The sequence below is a fragment of the Mesocricetus auratus genome, unplaced genomic scaffold (assembly GCF_017639785.1).
Source record: "Mesocricetus auratus isolate SY011 unplaced genomic scaffold, BCM_Maur_2.0 Super-Scaffold_6731, whole genome shotgun sequence".
NCBI lineage: Eukaryota > Metazoa > Chordata > Mammalia > Rodentia > Cricetidae > Mesocricetus > Mesocricetus auratus.
This window is the reverse complement of record NW_024429185.1, coordinates 254,106-263,333: the sequence shown is the minus strand read 5'-3', so window position 1 is coordinate 263,333 and position 9,228 is coordinate 254,106. Positions and strand designations below refer to the sequence as shown.

At 42.4% G+C, this 9,228-nt stretch overlaps 1 long non-coding RNA gene across 1 annotated transcript; it reads left to right on the top strand.

The window, feature by feature from the left end:
- Window positions 1–2,143: 2,143 nt before the first annotated feature.
- Window positions 2,144–6,945, top strand: LOC121139164. Its single transcript, XR_005876008.1, has 4 exons — window positions 2,144–2,258; window positions 2,393–2,441; window positions 3,650–3,772; window positions 6,766–6,945. It is a non-coding gene; the product is annotated as an uncharacterized LOC121139164 (long non-coding RNA).
- The last annotated feature ends 2,283 nt before the right edge of the window (window positions 6,946–9,228 follow it).

Genomic DNA, 9,228 nt, shown 5'->3' with positions numbered 1-9,228 from the left:
CACAAACAAACAAACAAAAATTACTGACTAACCCACAGTGACCTTGGGACTGATAACCATAGCTCCATATGGTGAGAAACACTGGGTTCTCAGGATCTGAGGCAAACACTCCACAAAGGCCCTGGCCCCAGACCATTACCAGCCCTCCCAAGCAAATTCCTAGTTTCAGAGAAAGAGTTTTATTGTCAATACACCAGGCCCATAGGGAACCCTCCTAAGACCTAGGCCCCAGGCTGTTACTAGCTACGCCAAGAATGAGATTGAGCAAATGAAAGCTTGCTCAATCATGCAAGTCCTAAACACAACAGTATTTTACTTTTCAAATGCTCTTCCCCTGGTGTTCTATTGCCCACCTGGCAGAACTATGCTTTCCTCAAGAAGAAAACTGGAACTTTATGGCCCACCAGGCCTTAAGGTTGCTTATGCCCTGTAATGCTTCCTTGTGCGGCTTGGTACAGGCCTGTTCTTTGACATGGATGTGGGCCTAGTGAGTGCTTGTAAATCAGGGGAGACTTCTTTGTTATGGTTTGGAGCCAAATGTCACAAACCTAGTGCACAAATGTATAGCCTCGCATCCTAATTTCTAACAGGCCTGTTTGCATACATTTACCTTTTGGGTGTCTTAGAGGCAGTCCTCCCTCAGTTAAATTCTACTTTGTGAGACTATATATTGCCTAAGCATTGGCAAATACCTTATATTAACAATTCTACTATTCTGCATCATGGCATGTAAGTGGAGTGCAACCAAACACATGAGATGCATTTTACGACATCCACAATAATGGATGTTTACATGTAAAGTAAAATGCAAAGTGCTGAATGTTTAGAAGATAAAGTGTTGAATGTCTAGAAGACACTGTAGAAAATAGGTGTCTCTAGCTCGGCAACCTATCCATGGGTGCACCAAAATCATGTTGATGTTGACTAGAAACATGTTTGCCCACACAGCTCCCTGCTCCCAATGCTCTGAGCAGACTCAGACCACAGAGAAAAGTTATTCAGAGGCCTGGCCTTGGGTCCTGGCAGTTTCAAGGACCACATGGGACCTCACAGGCCAGGGAATCTGGCTGAAGATTCCCACTCAGATCGGGGAAGGACTCACCACACTGGCTTCTGCACCTCACAATCTGCTACTCTCCATCTTGGGACAACAGCCCCTCACTCACCAAGTCATGGCTGCCCATCTAGCCTAAGTTCACCACTCAGCTTGCTGTAGCAGCAATGGACTCACAGCACACACAGAAAAGGTACCGCTCCTCTTCAGAGACAAGCCTAAAAGTGCTACAGGGAAGGGCCCGGCACCTCTTGTGACTGACAGGTCACCTGGAGGTACTGATTGGCTAGTGAGGCATGAGTGACAGGAGCACCTCCCATAGGGTTACACAGTTCTTAAAGACACAGCACAATGATTCCTGACCTGGTCTCCCACCACAGACAAAAATACATTTCAATAGAACTCGGCCCAGGCTCAAATGTAGCAAACCCTGTTGTCTTCCTAGATCAGCAGAGATATCCATCTCATTAGAACTTGGCCCTGGCTCTGAGAGCAGACCCTGCTATCTTCCTGTCCTCACTTCTGGGCATGAACCTACAAAGGCTCCCTCTATTATGGTATTTCTTTTCTTGGTCTTCTCTATTCATTCCCCAACTCAATCTTCCTGCTCCCTCATGTCCTCCTCTCCCCTCCACTTCCCCCCTTCTCTTTCTCCTTACTCCCTCTCTCCACCCACCATGCTGCCAATTACCTCAGGAGATCTTGTCTCTTTACTCCTCTTAGGGTCCTCCAAGTTTTCTAACTTCTACAGAGGTATGGACTGTAGGCTGGTAATCCTTTGATCTATGTCTAAAATCCTGATATGAGTGAGTACATATCATGTTTGTCACTTTATGTATGGGTTGTCTTACTCAGGATGGTTTCTGCTAGTTCCATCCGTTCACCGTGAATTTCAGGATTCCATTATTTTTCTCAGCTGAGTAGTACTCCACTGTGTAAATGTACCACAGTTTCTCCATCCATTCTTCAGCTGAGGGCCATCTAAGCTGATTCCAGGTTCTGCCTATTACAAATAATGATGCTATGAACATGGTTAAACAGAGGTTGGATTCAGTTTTTCCTGGTGTGAAAGAGACTGCTAGTCTCTCCAGCACCATATAGTTACACTCCATAGCCTCTAGATCAGTGGTTTTCCACCTTCCTAATTCTGTGACCCTTCAATGCAGTTCCTTTTGTTCTGGTGACCCCTGAGATAAGAATGTTTGTAAGTATTTCTGCTGTTATGTTGTGATCATGTTCAGAAGTGGATTTGTTGACTGACTATGCTGCAGAATAGGGAACACTCCACAGGAACAATTCTGTACTCCCTAAGCAAAGTCCCCATGCTTTCCTTGTTAGGATCAGAATTGCTTTGGAAATTATACCAATGGTCTCCTTGTCACCTGAGGTAAGAAATCTATCTCGTTTTATTTTTCTGTCTTGGTTGTTGTGATGTCTGTTCTAGATAGTCAAACTGACTACCTCTGGAATTACCTAAAACTCAATGGGGTAGGACATTTTGTTTGTTGTTTGCTTCTTTTTGGGGATTTTCTCAGTAGATAAGAAGCCAGAATTGGAACTCAGTTTGTAGACAAGACTATCATGAACTCAAAGAGATCCATCTGCCTCTGCCTTTCAAGTGCTGGGATTTAAGGCATCTGTCACCACCTCCCAGCAGGCATTTTCTTATTAAAGGTTTTAAAATGGGAACACATGTCTTTAATCTAGATCTTTGGAAGTGATATAAAACACCTTTACCAGCTTGGTATTGGTGCAGATCTTTAATCCCAGTGCTCAAGAGACTGAAGCAGACCTGAGTTGGAGGTCTGCCTGGTCTACAGAATATGATGCAGGGCTACACAGAAAAATGCTGCCTCCAAAAAAATTTTTTAAATCATGAGAAAAAATCCATTTATAATCTGGGTTACACACTTTGGCGGCTGTGTACATACATAAGGGATACTGAAGGGGGAAGCTCTCTCTCTTTGCCTGCTCACCCTAGCTCTGGCTACTGAGTTTATTCCTTTACTAGCATTAGAACCCATTTCTTTCAAATAAGCTTGTATACTAAAGATCAAGACAGGATTTTTCAGTGGCCTTGGAGCCTGTCCTGGAACTAGCTCTTGTAGACAAAGCTGGTCTTGAACTTACAGCAATCTGTCTGTCTCTGCCTCCCATAGTGCTGAATTAAAGGCTTGCATTGTCACTGCCCAACACAAACATCTTTTCTTCTTCTTCTTCTTCTTCTTCTTCTTCTTCTTCTTCTTCTTCTTCTTCTTCTTCTTCTTCTTCTTCTTCTTCTTCTTCTTCTTCTTCATCTTCTTCTTCTTCTTCTTCTTCTTCTTCTTCTTCTTCTTCTTCTTCTTCTTCTTCTTCTTCTTCTTCTTCTTCTTTTTGGTTTTTCAAGACAGGGTTTCTCTGTATTGTTTTGGAGGCTGTCCTGGAAATTGCTCTGTAGACCACTCTGGTCTCAAACTCACAGATATCTGCCTGCCTCTACCTCCCAGTGCTAGGATTAAAGGCATGCTACAGCACTGCCCAGTAGAAACATATTTTCATCCTAAAAAATTCTCTTTATTTTTTAATATCCTGGGCACCCTTCCATCTGTGGAATAGGAGAATCATTCCTGTCTGTATTGAGTAAAGATCTGTGCAAGCTCGGCACATGGTGTGGAAGAGGAAGAAGAGGATGAACATGTGAACTGCAGGAAGAGAGCTGGGTCATCTCCTGCAGATGGGGTGAGTGATACTGAAATTTGGGTCTCTGCCAATATCCAAAGGGTAAGGGTCTAGAGTAAAAGCCAGGGCCAGGGAACCCTGTGTTGTGTTTTTAAGCACACTCTAACCCTTAAGGAAGTGCTCTTGTCATTCAAGCCTCACTAGCCAATCAGGAACACCAGGTCAACCCACTAGTCACAAGTCTTGCAGGATACTTCCTGGAGCCATGCTTGCAGGCTTGGTTTTACAGCAGGACAGGCACCAGTGGATTGATTGCTGCACTGTGAGTGCTGCTGTAGGGGCTGTGAGAGGAGCATAGTGAGTGGGGGGATGCTATCCCAAGATGAGGAGGAGGGGATAGGGAGGCATGGGAGATGGTGTGGCAGGCCATCCTGGAGGCTAGGTAGGGACCTGTTGTCCCATGTGGTCCTAGCAACTCCTCAGATCCTGTGTGTTGGCCTATGAATACTCTAACCCTTAAGGAAGTGCTCTTGTCATTCAGGCCTCACTAGCCAATCAGGGGAACCAGGCCAACCCCCCAGTCACAGGTCTTGCAGGACACTCCCTGGGAACCTGCAGAGACATTCAGTGTTCTGTGAGGTTTTATATGGCCCTAGCAACTCCCCAGACTGGTGCTGGCTTCTGAATACTTCAGTCTGTGGGCTTAATCTGTGGAAACCATTTCTATCAGGGAGCTTTGTGTAGAAACATCTTTGTAGTCAACATTGATGTGGTTTTGGTGCATGTGGAAGGCAAGTTGTCAGACTTAGAGATGGCTAGTTTCTCTAGTATTTTCTAGAAGTTTTGAACTTCACATTTAACATTTAAGTATAAGATCCATTTGGAGTTAATTTTGTATATGCTGTAAATGACATTCTTTCTATTTCATGTTTTATTTTTATTTTTATTTATTTATTTTTTTGAGATAGGATTTCTCTGATAGCTTTAGAGCCTGACATGGAACTTGTTCTATAGAGCAGACTAGTTGCAAACTCTTAGAGATCTGCCTGCTATAACTCCCGAGTGTTTGGTTAAAAGCATGGAGCACTAAATAAGTTCATAAATGGAATTCTTGTGTTGAATCTCACTCCACTACTAAGCTGTAATGTGGAGGAGTAGAATTGTTGATATAAAGGTTTTACCAATTATTAGGGAATGGTAAGTTCTACAAAATAGAATTAGTATAGAATTAGTCTAAAGAAGTAGCCTCTAAAAATAACCCAAAGATAAGTAGCATGCTAAGTAGGCCTGGTAGAGATTAGGATGCTAAAACATACATTTGTTCTCCAGGATTGTCCAGATTTTTTACTCCGAACCATGACAAAGGAGAAACCCCTGATGTACAAACAGTCCCCAGGCCCATCCCCATATCACAGAACAGGGCTTTTACAAGCTGCTCAAAGGGGCATGACAGGTTCACAGTAAACATTAGGGCATGGTGTGCCATAAAGGTCAAGTTTCATTCTAGAGAAAAATCATAGTTCTGCCAGAAGGTCAAGATGACACTAGGTGAGAACTGTTTGGAAAGGAAAACACTGTTGTATTGAGGATTTAACTGAGCAAATGATACTTTCTGTTTAGGTCTTTATTAATGGAGAAGGAACATGGCTCCTTCTCAAACCCAGAAGCATGCTTGGCAGAGTCAGTAATAGCCTGGGGCCTAGCCCTAGATGTTTTCCATTAGGCTCTGAGGTATCAAGAATAAAATAGAGCTCCTCATTTAAAACTAGAAAGATGCTTGGGAGAGAATGTAGTGGTCTGGAGCCAGGGCCTTTGTGGAAAGGTTGCTTCAGACCCTGAGAACACAACTGTTCCCACCACATGAATCTGTAGTCATCAGTCCCACAGCCACTGTGGGCTTAGTCAGTAATGTTCTTGGGATACCCTATGTTCCCCTTGTGCTGCATTGTATGAGTAGCCTTCTTCTGAGTTTGTCCCATCATATGATAATTTCTGCTGACTTCCTAGAAGACTCCTATTTTCTTCCATTTCCTCCTAGAAGTAGTATACAAGAAGCTATTCCTCTTAAGAAGGTTGCCCAGCTTTTATCATTTCTTTGTTCTGTTTTTCCTATCTTGATCATCTTATGGTACCTCTACCTAAGAACCTGTCAGTAAAATATGACATGCTGTTTCATGTTACTCATGTACTAAGAAATAATTATGGTAATATCTTTTCTGCTGATGTCTTTCATTTGCCTAACTGGCCCGACTTGCAATTTCCTGTCACTATTTAAATTCTTTAAAGTATAAACTGGAGTCTGACCATAAAAAAAAATAAAGATGATGGCATACATGGAATGAGAAATCTGTTTTAGGAGCCAGGTGGTGGTGGTGCATAGCTTTACTCTAAGTACTCAGCAATCATAGGCAGGCAGATCACTGTGTTGGAGACCAACCTGGTCTGCAGAGCTAGTTCCTGGATAACTAGGGTTACACAGAGAAGCCCTGTCTCAAAAAAACAGAACCAAAACCAAAAAAAAATGTTTTAGGCTCTCTCCTCTTTGAGCATTTGCCAGAGATGGATGCATGACCTCATTACAAAAATTTTTCTTTATTAATCTTTTAAGTCATTGTAAAGGCATATTAATTCTAGAACAGCTGCACTTCCAGCCTCTTAGTAAAATGTTTCTGAGACAAAGTCTCATGTTGATATAGGTGGCCTTGATCCCAGTTTGTTGCTTTCCATGGTAATGACCTCACTGTCTTCTTGATTACCCCATTCTTAAGTGACTGTCTGATGTTAGAGTGTTGATTTCATCCATTTGATTCATGGAGTTGACTTTCCATTGCAGCCACAGGAAAAGGATTTGCACATGGAGGATGGTTTCTGCCTTCAGACCAGTGTAGAAAGTATAGTTTGAGTTCACTGCATGTGGAAACAGGATGGAAAATCAATTGCTTGAGTCACCATCATGAAAAAGGACCTGAATGTGGCAATGAGATAGTTTAAATGTAATTGGCCCTATAATCTCATAGGGAGTGGCAATATTAGAAGGCATGGTTTTGTTACAGTGAGTTTGTCATTTTTGGAAGAAGTGTATCATCACTGGTGATGGACTTTGGAGTTTCCTGTGCCCTGGATACTGCCAAGCATATCAGTCAACTTCCTGTGGCATGCATATCAAGATGTAGCCAGCACCACATTATCCTTTACATCTTACTCTCCCCTATGATGACAATGGACTGAATCTCTGACTCTGTAAGTATGCCACCCCAATTAAATGTTTTTTTGTAAGCATTGTGGCAGTCATGGTGTTTATTCAAAGCAATAAAAATCCTAGCTAGATCAGGAAGATTCAGTGATTTTCTTCTTTAAATTTCCAGGTATTAATTCATGTCATGTGAATGAAGACAGACCAGACTTGTGGGTTCACAATTTGGGAAGGTTATATTGAGCTCAGGCATGCCCCCAGGTTATGTGGTTGAGAATTGCTTTGCACACAGCTAATCCTGCCTCTGCTACCCAGTGCTAGGAGGACACTGCTGAAATTCCTCTAAGACTAGGCTTTGAGTGGTCATTGAGATGAAAATATAGACCATTTCATGATTGTTTACCAATCCCTCTGGCTTGTATCAGGGACTGAAAATGAAGAAAGGTATGTGAAAGTATTGAGTTAATTTACCAACTTTGAAGCTGACTCCATCTTTCCAGTGTTGGCATTACAAGCATGGGCCGCTGTTCTCCACCATTGAACACTTTTGTTTGGACCCAGGGAGCAATCTCAGGACCTCATACTTGTATGGAAATCAACTGAGTCACCTTCCTGGCCCTAGAGCCCTTTATAGTGGCCTACTTAAATAATGAAAGGTTTCAAACTGGGACCTTTCCTTCTCCACTAAATTAATTCTCCCAAGAGATATGGAGCAACGGCAACCATCTCATTCTGATATCTTGGACTAAACTTGGAAGACTTTCTTAGTTCTGTCCCCTATTAAGAGCCAGCTTCAAACCAAGCATTGCATTTATGATATGGGCTGGTATTTCCAAGTCATGGAATAACCTATGTTTTCTCTCATAATTTTAATATTGCATGACTAAAGAACACTAGAAGCATACGTGTAAGCAACATAAGGTCTGGATAACTAGTCTACTACTGAAGTTGGGAAGGATGCTCCAAGGGGAGTCAGGAGCATCTCAGAAGGATACCAGGTTGCAGGGGCTGCCTTAGTCAGTAAGGTAATTTCCCTGTAGCCTAAGGACCTAAGTTTGGTATCCCCAACATCCACAGAAGAAGTAAAGTATGGTAGTATGCACCTGTAATCCCAGCACTGGGGAAACAGAGGCAGACCATCCTCAGGTTTGAGAACCAGCAGGTCTAGTCAGTCTAGTCACATTCACAAGCTCTTTTGTTCAGTAAAAGATTCTATCTCATATTACAAGGTGGGGAGTGATAGAGCAAGACAAGACACTTGGCACCAACTCTAGTTTGTAGACACATATGCATGAAACACACAAACATACACAAGACAATCTTTTCAAAAGGAATGAAACAAGGAACCTGGTATCAGATTTGGGAATGCCTTAGGAAGCTATAGGATAGGTACAACTGGGGGACAATGACAGCTCAGTGATTAGAGAGCCCAGTGAATTCAATTTTTCATAAGTGGAGGCAAACATCAAGCTAACTCTGTAATTGGTAGAGAAGCAGCTGTCACTCATTTTAGCTCAAGGACAGACATGTTTATAGATGGCAAATGATCTTGCTTTTACCATCTCAGAATGGTCTTGCCTAAGGTTGCTTTTTTATGAGGTTATGAGTATCCAGTAAGGCATTGTAGGCCAACCATGATCATCAGGCTAGCTTGTTGAAATGAGGACTCTTAGATCTAAACGCCAGGCCAACCCCAAGATGCCAACTGCTGCTTTGATCTTTTTCATGGATGGTGCCTGCTTCTGCAATCACAGAAAGTTGTCTTATTGTTATATTTAGGTAAGGTTGGGGAGTTCTCCTGAAAATCACTCTGCCTCAGCCTTGGTTCCTCTGAGGGGCACCTCGAAATGTGAGATCACTTTGTGACAGTTACCCCCAGTCCTCTATGCTGCTTAGTTTCAGTGAGCCCCCAGATCATGTAGAATAATCTACCATGCCAACAATTTCCCTGTATCTTCCCTTAAAAATAATAGCCCCTTGTTGAGGTTTGTAATTTCCTCCTTGACTTTGAATTTTTTACTATTTCATGACTCATTCCCACAAATAAGGGTTTGGTGTTGAAGGGGAAGCTTCAGGGTGAACTAAAGCTGACATCCTGACCTGGGAGCACCCAAAGCTCTTTCTGTGACTTTCTCTGGGTGATAGTCTCCTGCCTCAGGGTGGCATTGTGAAGCCATTTCTTTAACAGAGTACTAGATTGTAATGACTATTTATTTTTCTGAGTATTTTTAAATACAGATTCTTTTTGTCTCTTAAATGCCAAGATTAAAAATGAAAAGCCAGGCATGGAAGTACATGGATGAAGTTGGAGTCACTTAAGAGA